Below are 11,521 nucleotides of genomic sequence, written 5' to 3'. Positions count from 1 at the left end.
ATTCGTAATGTTTTATGTACCATTGTTTTAGTATATTGTATCGTAAGAGATTTCCTGAAGCGTTTTCTAAACAATCAGCTTACAAACAAAAAGAAGGATGATTTTTGTGCGGTAATTTTTCGCTATGCACGCAAATAGTTCCATAATCGATGGGAGGTCAATATCACGGACGTAGGTTCTTGTGAACGTGATCGCTTTCGTCATTTATAGCTTATAGCTGATATCTGGCGAGTTATGAAACGTGGGGGCATCTAGGTGGCACGAGGACAGAAACAGCGTCGCCCGCCGCTCGGTTGGTCATCGTCGACGCAATAACGCGGACTCAGCAACTGATAAGCAATCCCGCACGTTAATGGCTCGCGCTCACGACTTGGCAAAAAGCCAGTGCGTGTTGGCGGAATGAGAATCTTACAGCCACGTCCATTCATTTTCTTCTTCTATCTCTTTCTCTCTGTGTTAGACGTAACACGTTGGATTAACTGCTATCTTTACAAACTTTTACTCATCTTCACACTCAGGCGCCAAGCACATCTTCAACGTTTATTCACTTCTATGCTCGTTTATCTCTAATTAGTGTCGATTACGGTGCTTTATTTTTTTGCAATCACTTCTTAATATTGTCCCTAAAACATCATGGATATTTTTGTAAATTGATAAATATATAGACAAACAATTTCACTTAATTGATGTATGTGAAATATTTCTTTCGTTAATTAATAATTAGAGAGATGAATATTTTTAAAGATTAATTTTTTTATAACATTTCAATGACATTTTTGTTCCATTCTTCAGACATTCTTTGAGTAGATAGTTAAGATAGTTCATCCTCGTTAATTTATATAGGATAATATATTACTGTAACACAAATGAAATGGTAAGTATGAATTTTAAATACTCCTGAGAAAGAAAATATTTTTTACGATATATACGATATCTATTTAAGACATTTTCACGGAACAGTCAACGTTAGCCATCTTCATGTTTCAGAAGCTATGCCTGTTGCAGTTACAGTAGTTTTGTCTGCCAGAAAGTAGTGAGAATTTTTACGGACGATTTGCACGGATTATACCAGCCTGACAAGATGATTAAAAAGACCTGCGCGTTCGCTTTAGCATAGCGTGACCCCTTTTTGGCACAGTAAATCCCGCAGCTTCTTATTCCACCCTTTCAGAAAAAAGTTTGCCCACCCCTTGGTTAACTGGTAAACGCCTCGAGCTGTCTGCACGCGCACCTGCTATGTATATCGCCCAGCCGTTTCTTACCACGCGACCACGACTTATGTCCTCTACTGATAGATAACTTTACAGAGCAAAGAGAATATCGTTGCATTTCGATGGAATGATATTGGACAAACTATCAAAAAAGAAAAATTCTTGATTTTCTTTGTAAGTATATACGTTTTATAAATATCGAGAAAGGGAAATTGCATCACTTTATCCTGTTTGTTCTCTATTAAAATCACCTACTCTTTTTGTGCACGATCCGTGTCAGCAGCTGATTACCATGCAGTCTCACACGTGACTTGATCTTGGAATAAGACGGATGCGTGAGGTGATTGCGTTATGTTCATGGATTCACGATCCGTTCGCAACATAGATTTCTCGTCGAACAGACGCAAGATGGTTCAGGACTTACGATTATTCGTTGGTACTCTCGGATAGGATTTTCTATAAACTCTCTTTAAGTATACGAAAGTCAATATATTCTTATGAAGAGCAATCACGTTCGCTGGTACTCTGTTACTTATATTGCAATACGTAATGTAATAATTACGTCAACGTTTCTACATTAACTTAGTTTAAACTACATTGCCAAAGATGAACTTCTCAAATTTTTTCACGGTACAATCGATTCCAACAGTAGTAATCGAAAAACTATTCTCCAGGTAGAAAATAAATTTTTTCCATAAATTTTCTCGGATACAGAACAGTTGGATGAACAATTTTCGTGGTAGAAGCCGTGAAGACGTTTCGATGCTGCAATTTGTAAGACAAATGCGTTGTTCACCTAACCATCTGTTAAGTATGTTTCGTCGTGAGATATGTTCAGATCCGACGATCGAGGGTTACAGATCGCCACCGATGGGTAGCCTTTACCGTATCATCTCTCTCTCTCCTTTCTCTTTCCCTTCTCTCCACCTCTCTCTTTTCTTTTTTCACGAGGAAACACGAGCGTAGAGACAGGGTGGAGACCCGAATCCTGAAGCAGTGGACCGTGAATGCGATACCAGGTTTGCCATGCTTCGGTGTGGGGGTGGTACCGTCAAACAACCGTTCGTCGACCATCCCTTCGTAGTGCAAATCCCATCCTCTGCAGGTCAGTTGCGATCTCTATATATATATCAATTATACTACGATATACACTGTAGTTTTTTCAATAACAGTTTCAATTTTCCTTAGAATAATAATAATCGGTGATCATTATCGTTAGATAAAAGTCATCAGAGGAAATGGAAAATACGATACCATATTATTTTATTTTTATTCTTATTCGAATAAATAAAATAAAATTTATTTTATCGTTATTTCGATGGGTTTTACCAGTAAAATAGATGTAAAAGTAGCAGGTTCACAGAGGTACTCGATAGACTAGACTAAATCTAAAGGAGTTATATACCTTAGTCCGTTCGAAATCAATTTGTCACTCAAGGTCACTTCCCGGACTGTGAACGACGTCAAAGTGAACGGACATCGCGAATATGCACGAGACAGTGCTTTGCGCTTTCCGCCTTCGAAACAAAGGAACAAACGTGCAGCAAGAAGATAAGAGATAGAGTGAGGAAATAAACAAACGATATGGTGAGATTTACTTTTCAACGTCTTAATTAATTCCGTTGTAAGAAGGTAGCAAAAGTTTCTTAACTGATGTTTTTTTAGAATGTACATACTTTGAAATGCAAGACTACTAATCACAGTTGCGATAATAAAGAAGTTATGCAAGTTCTAATACTTATTCATAACATAACTTTATACGATTACGTCTCATCATCTGTAAGCAACAAGCGTGACATATAAACATAAACACATGGTTGCTTTGAAGATACATGCTACTTCTGTCATTGTTTAGAAAAACTGAGGCGTTAGCGATTACAAAAGAAATGTAGATTAGAAGAATAGTTCCGACATCATCACCACATGAAATGCACCTGACACAGGAGTTAACCGTGAGATTAGAGTGCGTCAAGTTGTATGTCAGCCCCCATTCGAAGACACAAAGCTGCCTGTTAAACCGGTAGAGCAAGGTAATTAGAGTTTTGTGGTTGCAGACTATGTATCAGCGGCGTCTTTTTTTCTTGGCTTAATTAAAAGATGATTACCTAACGAGGGTCATCGATACTCTCAGTCACTAACGAGCTCCTCTGTCGCCGAGAACATCTATATAGTCGAGCTATAATTTCGAGATTTCTATCTGACCATGGAACGCCATTTGGGGCCATGGGTTTGCCTAAAAATGAATGTATCGGTATGCGTGTCTATGAAGCTTACGCTATGGGGCAATTAGTTATCCTGCATTCTTGTCCTAATTCGTCTAGCTTTTAGGATCAGTCAAAAGTGATTTTCGACTGTATCTTTTCACCGATTCTCTCCCTTCTTCTTTCACTTTTTGCAATGACAAGTGAAACTAAGTTTGAAACGAGTGCATGGTAGGATGAGATCTAAAACGAGGTATTAAAAAAAATGATGTCCAACGAAAGGGCGAAATGTCTCCGCGTCCATATATCGCGATCAATCGTTTCCACGCGATAGATCACCAGTCACGTGCCGCTGCGTGCCGGTTCATCGATCACGATTAGTCGTACGACCTGCCAGAAGTTCATCGATTTTCGAGCCACCCTGAAATCAACTCGTGTGACAACAATTCATGCGTTCAGTGGTCGAAAACGATGCACCCTGTCCAATACGCGTTTTGCTCGAGGTGATAGGAAACAAACACGATAGGATATATAGTTGATTCGATAAAAACATGACTTCTTACATATTAGATATTATATTATTCTAGATAAGACAAAGATTGATCGAACTAGATTACTATTATCGTCTTATAGGAATCAAACATTCGACGAGAGGAACGTGAAACGTTTATTGGACTCTGCAAACCGATACAACCTTTTGATCTCCAATCCGTGTCTTGGATCGTAGATGCATCGCATATTTGAATTCCCAAAAGACCGGTGCAACGACATTCTCTGCGATACTGAACCGAATATATGTATTTACAGGACTGAACTCTTGAGCAGAACTCTTTGTTCTCCTTCATATAAAATTCTGAGCGGTCTCCGGGGTACTTTGCCGATCAGTTCACTGCTCACTTTCGAATGTATTCGCTAGGGAATTTCGGGTTATGTTTTCCATTCTCGGGAGCGGAAGCGTCGGCCTCCTTTGATCTGACGACCGACAGCGTTAGCTTTTAAGCTTGTAAAAGTGACGAGCAGATGGTTATGATAACAATAATTTGATCGTCGATATAGTCAGCCTTTTTGCACGCACGTGTCAATGTAGTATTTTTATTTATATAGGGTATATTAAAGTTTCATGGTTCAGAAATTGTGTATCAGGCATGGCATAAAAGACTTTAAACGAGGACCGATCGAAGAATTTGAGCATTTTCTTTGTAAGCATATTTTCTAGAATTATTTTGGTACGATTTGAAAGCACGTGGTTTGTAGTGTCAAGTCAAACAGTTAACCGGTTGCGTATTTGTCGGGAAAGTACGAATTCTCAAAGCGGAGAACCGGCTCCCTTCGAATCGATCGAGAATTAATCCGACTGCTATCACGTCTCGCAAACGTCACTCCATTGTCTCATTGTCCATTGGAGTGAGAGATAGCGATGGAGCAGTAGAGAACGAGAGATGACTTTCCTTCGTTCCTATCTTGCCTCCTTTTGAGATCCCGTCTCGATCCTATTGGAGGCCAAGGGGATTCTCTGTTCTTCTATGGGCAACTAATGCCATCGAACGAGAATTGAGGCTACGACCTGTATCCACGACTGGTTTCTCCGATTGCTTTTTATCGCTTTTTCCATATTTATTCATCGACTGTACCAATTAAGTTCCCGATCTTTCATTATATAAGTTAATGCTCCGTCGAAAGAAAAAAACGAACACCAAATAAATCGAGACTCAATTTTATAATTTAATTTATAGTTTCACCGTTTATTTATTAAGAATATACAGGGTGATTCAAAGACAGTTTTCTCCTGAACCCTTTCTTTAAATTCAGTATTATTCTTACGTTAACTCGACTTAAAGAATCCAAAGTGGCATTAAACTAATTTTCATATACATACTCTTTCGATACTTTTAAACAATCTACACGCAATGTAAATACGAGCAGAGTATTTTTCACATGCTTCTTAGTCGTGTCTCCATAGATGGGTCCCGATTATCAGATTATCAGATGGGTTCTCGATTCAACCGGTTTAGCTCTCGTTCCTCGGTCAACTCGGCCCGTTCTGTCGGCCGTTATCAGCGAAACATTAAGCGGACAAAGAACAGAGGGCCGCTACAGACTATAGATCAGATCGTCCTCGGTGATCAGGGTTCATACATGGAGATTCCTCGAGTATATCCGCTGAAAAAGGGCGTCATGCATGGCTCGCACCAGGGTGTCATCTGCACCCTCTGCAGCTCGACCAACTCTGTCGACGATCTTCACGGTCAATATAACGGATGTCGTAAAATCAATTAGTGGCGAATTGTGCCTCAGCCCGGATCGTGTGCACCATATACGCGGCTCGTAAAGTTCCTCTTTTCTCTATGATCTTCTCGGGGAACTGCGTGTTCCCCGCTCACCGGTTCCACTCCGTGATCACTTCTCACCGGAGGGTGGTGCAGGAACATCCACTTGCCATGTATCTTTGCTTTTCTCATTTTTAACCACCAATGTTCTATTATAATTTCACATATTCTTCGTGAGTCGTTTAGAAATTGTAGCTGCTTTCCTATGATTTTCTTACGGTCTACTTTGAAGTTAGCCGAGCTCTTTAATTAAAGAGAAGATAGTCTCCTTGCTTTAAGCCGAACCAATTATTTTGAAAATATCAAAATACAAATCTAAATGTATTAAGATTCTTTCTGTATCAAAGCAATCTTCCAATCGTTTCAAATCATTCGCGTCTATAGAAAAATGCGAAACAGAACAGTAACAAAGAGAGGTATGTTTTTATAATAAACAATAGATATCGTTGGTTGGGCCAAACATCGCGTTCCGGCATGACTCGAAGCTATACAGCAATTAGTAGCGTCATATTGATTCGCTTAACATTTTTCGTATGTCGATTTCACGCCGCTCCGACAATAGCTTGGCTAATACCAGCTTTTGAATGGGCCGATTGGTCTTACAAAGACCGTGGCTTTCCTTTCTGCCGTGTTTCAATGTGCAGTAAATATTATCAGGTAGATACTGCTACGGCTGTTTTTTGGTGAATTGATGAGATTGCCAGTTCATTTCTTCTGCCTTTCGTTCGCTTTCTTTCCTATTCCCATTCCGTCGTTCTTCCAAGAAACCACCCCCGCATGAAGAAGCTTCGACGACATTCGGACAAATCTTTGGGACTCGACGCCGTAACCAATTCGGAAGAATTTCCCGTGACGACCGCTTCATTGTGTGTGTTTACAAGCTAGACGATTTTCACGTTGTCAAAAGGTTGAAATATTTTTAAGAGATACAATGGAAATTTGTTATATCGTAGAGGCAAACGCATCGACGGAATAAATGGTTTAAATGTCAGCAAAATATACGTGGAATATCGGCGAATATAACGTCTGTTAATTTTTTCACGATTTTTTCCTTCTTCCAATGGCAACGACTCGAATCCCAGTAAACTGTACAAGTTTTTATCGCCCGAGAGGCGTATATCTATGAAAAAGAGAAATAGTCCGCGTAAAACTTTAACACCCTTTGTGCGAACGTCACCCGTTACAACGCAGCGTTGCTTTCGCTAAGAGCCGGTAAAAGTCGAAATGAAGGAAGTTCTCCTCTGAATTCTATTTCCTTCGTCAAGCGGTTTGCAGCCTTGCCTATCTGTTCTCTCTTCGTCTGTCGTCCCTTCTGCCCCCTTCTCCTCGTCACAGTTACCTCTCGTTACTTAGAAAATATAACCATCCCCAGCAGTAAATCAAGCTATTTTCACTCATAATTACCAGCATAATAATTTTGGGTAACCGCAGATTATTCTGTGTAAATTGTTTCTGTTCTATTCATCTTACTATAGGTATATATACCATAGGTATAGCGATGCTAATGAATAGATAATTGAATAGTATTTACTTAACTACTTAGCGTTTATGATACTTAGAAACAAATTTTTCACACAAATTTCAGGTATAGAACCCCTAGTGACCCACCAGTTACGTTGGACTGAACAAACAGTAGAGTTCGTTGTAATTCCTTACTGTCTACTAAGAAGTTCAAGGTTCATCGACGTCAGTAACTATGTTTTATATTTTTCTATCTTTCCGTTTTACAATGTGTATATATTGCTTTTTATACTTTCTATAGGTCGGCTTCATCTTAATGCTGCAGCACTCTCTGACGATTAACCCATAGCCCGAGAGTAGGAGGAACAAAATTCGTCGAAGCCGCACGTCGGTCACAAAATTCATCCTCCAGCGGCAAAGTTCGAGGAGTGAAAGAAAAGGTGGCTCTCCTTGCGGATACAACTTACAAGCTACAATTCTGTGGCTACGAAGCGGTTACACCCTTTTACGAACGCGCGGCTCAACCACTCATGGACCGACCAGTTTCGCCCCGAGTGGCAAGTGTGGCGGGAATTATGCAATTATTGCATTGCGCTCGCAATTGTCGCGGAAAACGGCGACTGCCTGAATGGCCTGAGTGTCTAAGGGGTAACGGGGTAAGAAAGGGGGATTTCCTCGTCGTTTTACTACCGACATTTCCCCGTACGTTTCGTTCTCTGTTTTAATTCATTCTCGTTGGCCGCAATCACGACCACGAATCGGAGATAAATACGATTTTAATTTGCTTTCGAGCGTATGAAGTATTGAAAGATTTGCTCGAATAACAAAATAGGTGTTCGCAGGGAATATAGTATAACATAATATTTTTAAAGTAGAATTGTAAAATTGGTACATACATGGGAGTTTCGGCAAACTATTGTAAATCGAAATTTCACTAGATTCCTGTATGCGTCGGTTTCTCACGATTTCCAAGGGAAAGCCAGCCGCTCAGATGCGACATTAGTCAATCAAGTTGATGTATCGCGTGATGGTCTTGAATCTAAAATGCAACTAAACCTGACGAACATTAACAAACGTCCAAATATTTTCTGTATCATTATAGAAACGGCTTGTACGAGAGATTAGATAGACATTTACCGCAACGGTCGTTTTCATCAAGAGTTCGAAGCTTGACTAATAAAAAGAAAAAGAAGAAATCCTGGGTATCTCTGTTAATAAAGACGCCAATCTTTTTGATGTATAGGTCACGGACAAAGACACATCTATGCGGGTACAATATAGATTATAACCGTGCACGTATACACTCACCGTTGGCCATTTAGGATATCCATTTGCGTTCGTACACGTTCCTCCATGATATCATATATTTGCACGCACAGCGTTTTGTTGAATACAGAAAATAAGCCACGATTTTATATTAGAAATCCGACAATGCTTCCATTATAAGCTTCCATAGGCATTACGGTCCCGTGGAACTACTCAAAGATTTGAATGACTCACTGTTTGCAATAACTTAGAACTCAAGTGCTCGATAAAATCTCAGTGTGTACGGATGAGTTTTAATTTCGACGAAAATAATTTTAATCGATACAGCTTTATCGTTATGAGTATTCGTTATTGATTCAGCTAATTTCGTCTGTTACGGAAGAACATTTTTTGCAGTCAAATTTTAAGACGTTGAACCTAAAAAGAAAACGACGAATATGAGGAATAAGCAAAGAAAACAACGCATCGAATCTTGCACTCTATTTTTTTTTGCTATATCAAAGTCTACAAATTCCATTGTCAGCTATCTGATGTCGACATAAATCATTGCCACCGATCATATCGATCTATACTCTTTTGGCAATTAATTCGCCATCGTATGTAATAATAACGAGCCTGCTTGATTTGTATGTTCGTGCCTCGACAAATAATTACTACGATAAATTCATGTTTAAATCTCTCCGCTTGGAACCCTAAAACTTAATCACCTGCGAGGGAGACGCATCACTTGATCGACCGGTTATTTATTTTTCTCGGACGATGAAGAGCTTCACATAGTGGAACTGCTTCGATTAAAAATCATGGTTTCTATAAATTTCACGGGAAGATCAAAGACCCCTTCTTGTAGAGTATAATCGATCGAACAAACGTTCCTCGATTCCATTAAATCTATCGTATAGGAATTTTTATATGAAATCATAAAAGCTATCAACAAAATAATAACTCAACTCATAATTTTACAGGATTTTCTACCCATAAATTTTCCAGGAGAATATGTCAATTTCGAAGAAGACCGCTATGAGATATCAACCGTTAGCCCACGAGAACAATGTTCATTATGGAAACCAGTATTATGCTTCACGGCGCTATGTCTGTACTGTACCACGCTTGATTATTTTATATCTCTCATTTTCTGCCACCGACTAGACGAATTTATAAATTGTAAAAACTATTAAATTATGTGCATCGACCAGGGAGGAACAATCAACGTATGGACGTCGAGAGGTCAGTGCAGTAACAACGAGACGATCCGCAAATAAAGAGGACCTGCAGGAAATCTGCAAACATGAGCGAAGCAAACGGGCCAGTCCATTAATATTGCCTCGTAGGATCTGAACAAGAAACGAACGGTGGACCCGAGGTCTCTCTCCTCGAGCAAAGCTATAAAAATTAATTAGCTCTTAGAAGGAGAAGTTGAACGACGACTATACCTCAACTCGTTCAACAAAATCCATGAAGCCATCCTCCCTTGAAACGATCGTCGACCTCTCTCCGTGTTCGAAGGATCTAAGCTGGCACGGTTCCTGTAATGGATCCCCGATGGATGATCGATACGTTATCCCACGAACGACGTCCGATCCAAAACCTTTTTCTCCGCGTTGTTGTTCCAACGTATAATTAGTCATTGATTCGATTCGGGAACGTTTTGTTAAGATGATTATATTTTAGGTCTGGATCGTGTCTACAAGATGATTCATTGCGACTGTGAGATTTTGAATCGCGATATATATATGTTTTATCTACTTTATCTATTTTCAGTGATGAAACAAATGTTCTTTTTTTACTTTCACCTTGAAATGATCTTTGTGGTAAAGATATTCAATTATAATTTTAACTTCTGCTTGAATTTTAGGAGTCGAGAGGAATAAGGCGTGTGTATAATTCTCTCGAGATAATTCTTTGTTCTTTTCCGAAAATATAGTGACCCGCGTTGTACACGAAATTTTCGATAAAGCCCGTGTGTTTGCCAACTCTTCACATCGGTAATGTTTACTAGCGCTAATGGCTCGTTTTACAATTGTAGGAGGAAAAGTGGCTGCCGGGTAGAGAATGAAAGAGAGGCGTCTAATTTGACGTAGTACAATTGTCATACAGCACAGAGGGAATTCGATTATGGCCAGTATCCACAAATTGCCTTCTAGTTAACGGGAATATCTTGCGGTTGAACTATCGCGAGATAATTACACTTCAACCGCTATAATAGCAAGTTAGTTATAGAGCGGCGGATCTTAACTCGGGATCTGCGAGCTTGGTTGATCGAGCACATCCACGGGCAAAGGATCCGTTCTGTCATCGTTTACTTCTCGAGAAGACAAACTTCAATCCACGAATGTTTGAGGAAGCCGTTTACCAGTCATGTGAACCACGCGATGCCAATGTTAAACTGGCTTCTTCTTTTTATTTCTATTTGTTTTTCTCCTTTTTCTGTCTACATTTCCTTCATTCATATTTCCACGAATTCTTTTCTGGTTAAAGTAGCTCTAAAAATTACAATTTGGTACGATCTCCAAGATAATTCTCGTCTACGAAATTATATAAATATCGGAGATTGATGGAACAATTGGTGGTTGACATATTTTTAACTACGAATAATGTTTCACGTTAATCTGCTTCCTTCTAATTAGCTTGTAAAAAATAGCATGGAGATCGAAAGGACGCAATCGAATAAATTAGAGAACTGAACTTTAATCGACATAGAAACGCGAGAGGAAAAAGAAAGCAGCCAGATGTAACGCGACAAGAGGTAATAGATATTTTTCCAAGATTTAAAAGTGTCTGCAAGAGTCAACCCACGGAACCTTACCTCACACTATGTGCACTGGCGTTCAAGCTCGAGAGCTCTTCGCCTTCGGAACAATAAAACCATTCCTGTGGGGGAGTGAAACAACTCTGGAAACCGTTCTTCAGATTGCTGATGGAGGCACAGGTAGATCTCTATTCGGCACTTGAAAATAAAATTCTTTCGTTGCGGAATTCTCTCGTTTAACGCATTCAACGTTTAATAAGTTATATATTTATATATTTAGAAATATTTGCAAAAATCTTGTCTCTACTA

At 39.4% G+C, this 11,521-nt stretch overlaps 1 protein-coding gene across 8 annotated transcripts in view; it reads left to right on the top strand.

The window, feature by feature from the left end:
• The window catches only part of LOC138186288 (uncharacterized), a 356,044-nt gene that overhangs the window by 335,418 nt on the left and 9,105 nt on the right, over positions 1-11,521 (top strand). For 2 of the 8 annotated variants that reach the window (XM_069126012.1, XM_069126008.1), the window contains exons 1-6: positions 785-874; positions 988-2,316; positions 2,650-2,798; positions 2,877-3,241; positions 7,325-7,415; positions 7,502-11,392. The gene's annotated coding sequence lies outside the window, so the exon portion shown is untranslated. Of the gene's footprint in view, positions 1-784; positions 2,317-2,649; positions 2,799-2,876; positions 3,242-7,324; positions 7,430-7,501; positions 11,393-11,521 lie in introns of those variants that run through there. The other 6 variants (XM_069126015.1, XM_069126013.1, XM_069126014.1 and 3 more) reach the window with 6 other exon arrangements.

The sequence above is a fragment of the Bombus flavifrons genome, chromosome 13 (genome assembly GCF_040668555.2).
Source record: "Bombus flavifrons isolate JBK064 chromosome 13, iyBomFlav1_principal, whole genome shotgun sequence".
NCBI classification, from domain to species: domain Eukaryota; kingdom Metazoa; phylum Arthropoda; class Insecta; order Hymenoptera; family Apidae; genus Bombus; species Bombus flavifrons.
This window is presented reverse-complemented; position numbering and strand designations above follow the sequence as displayed.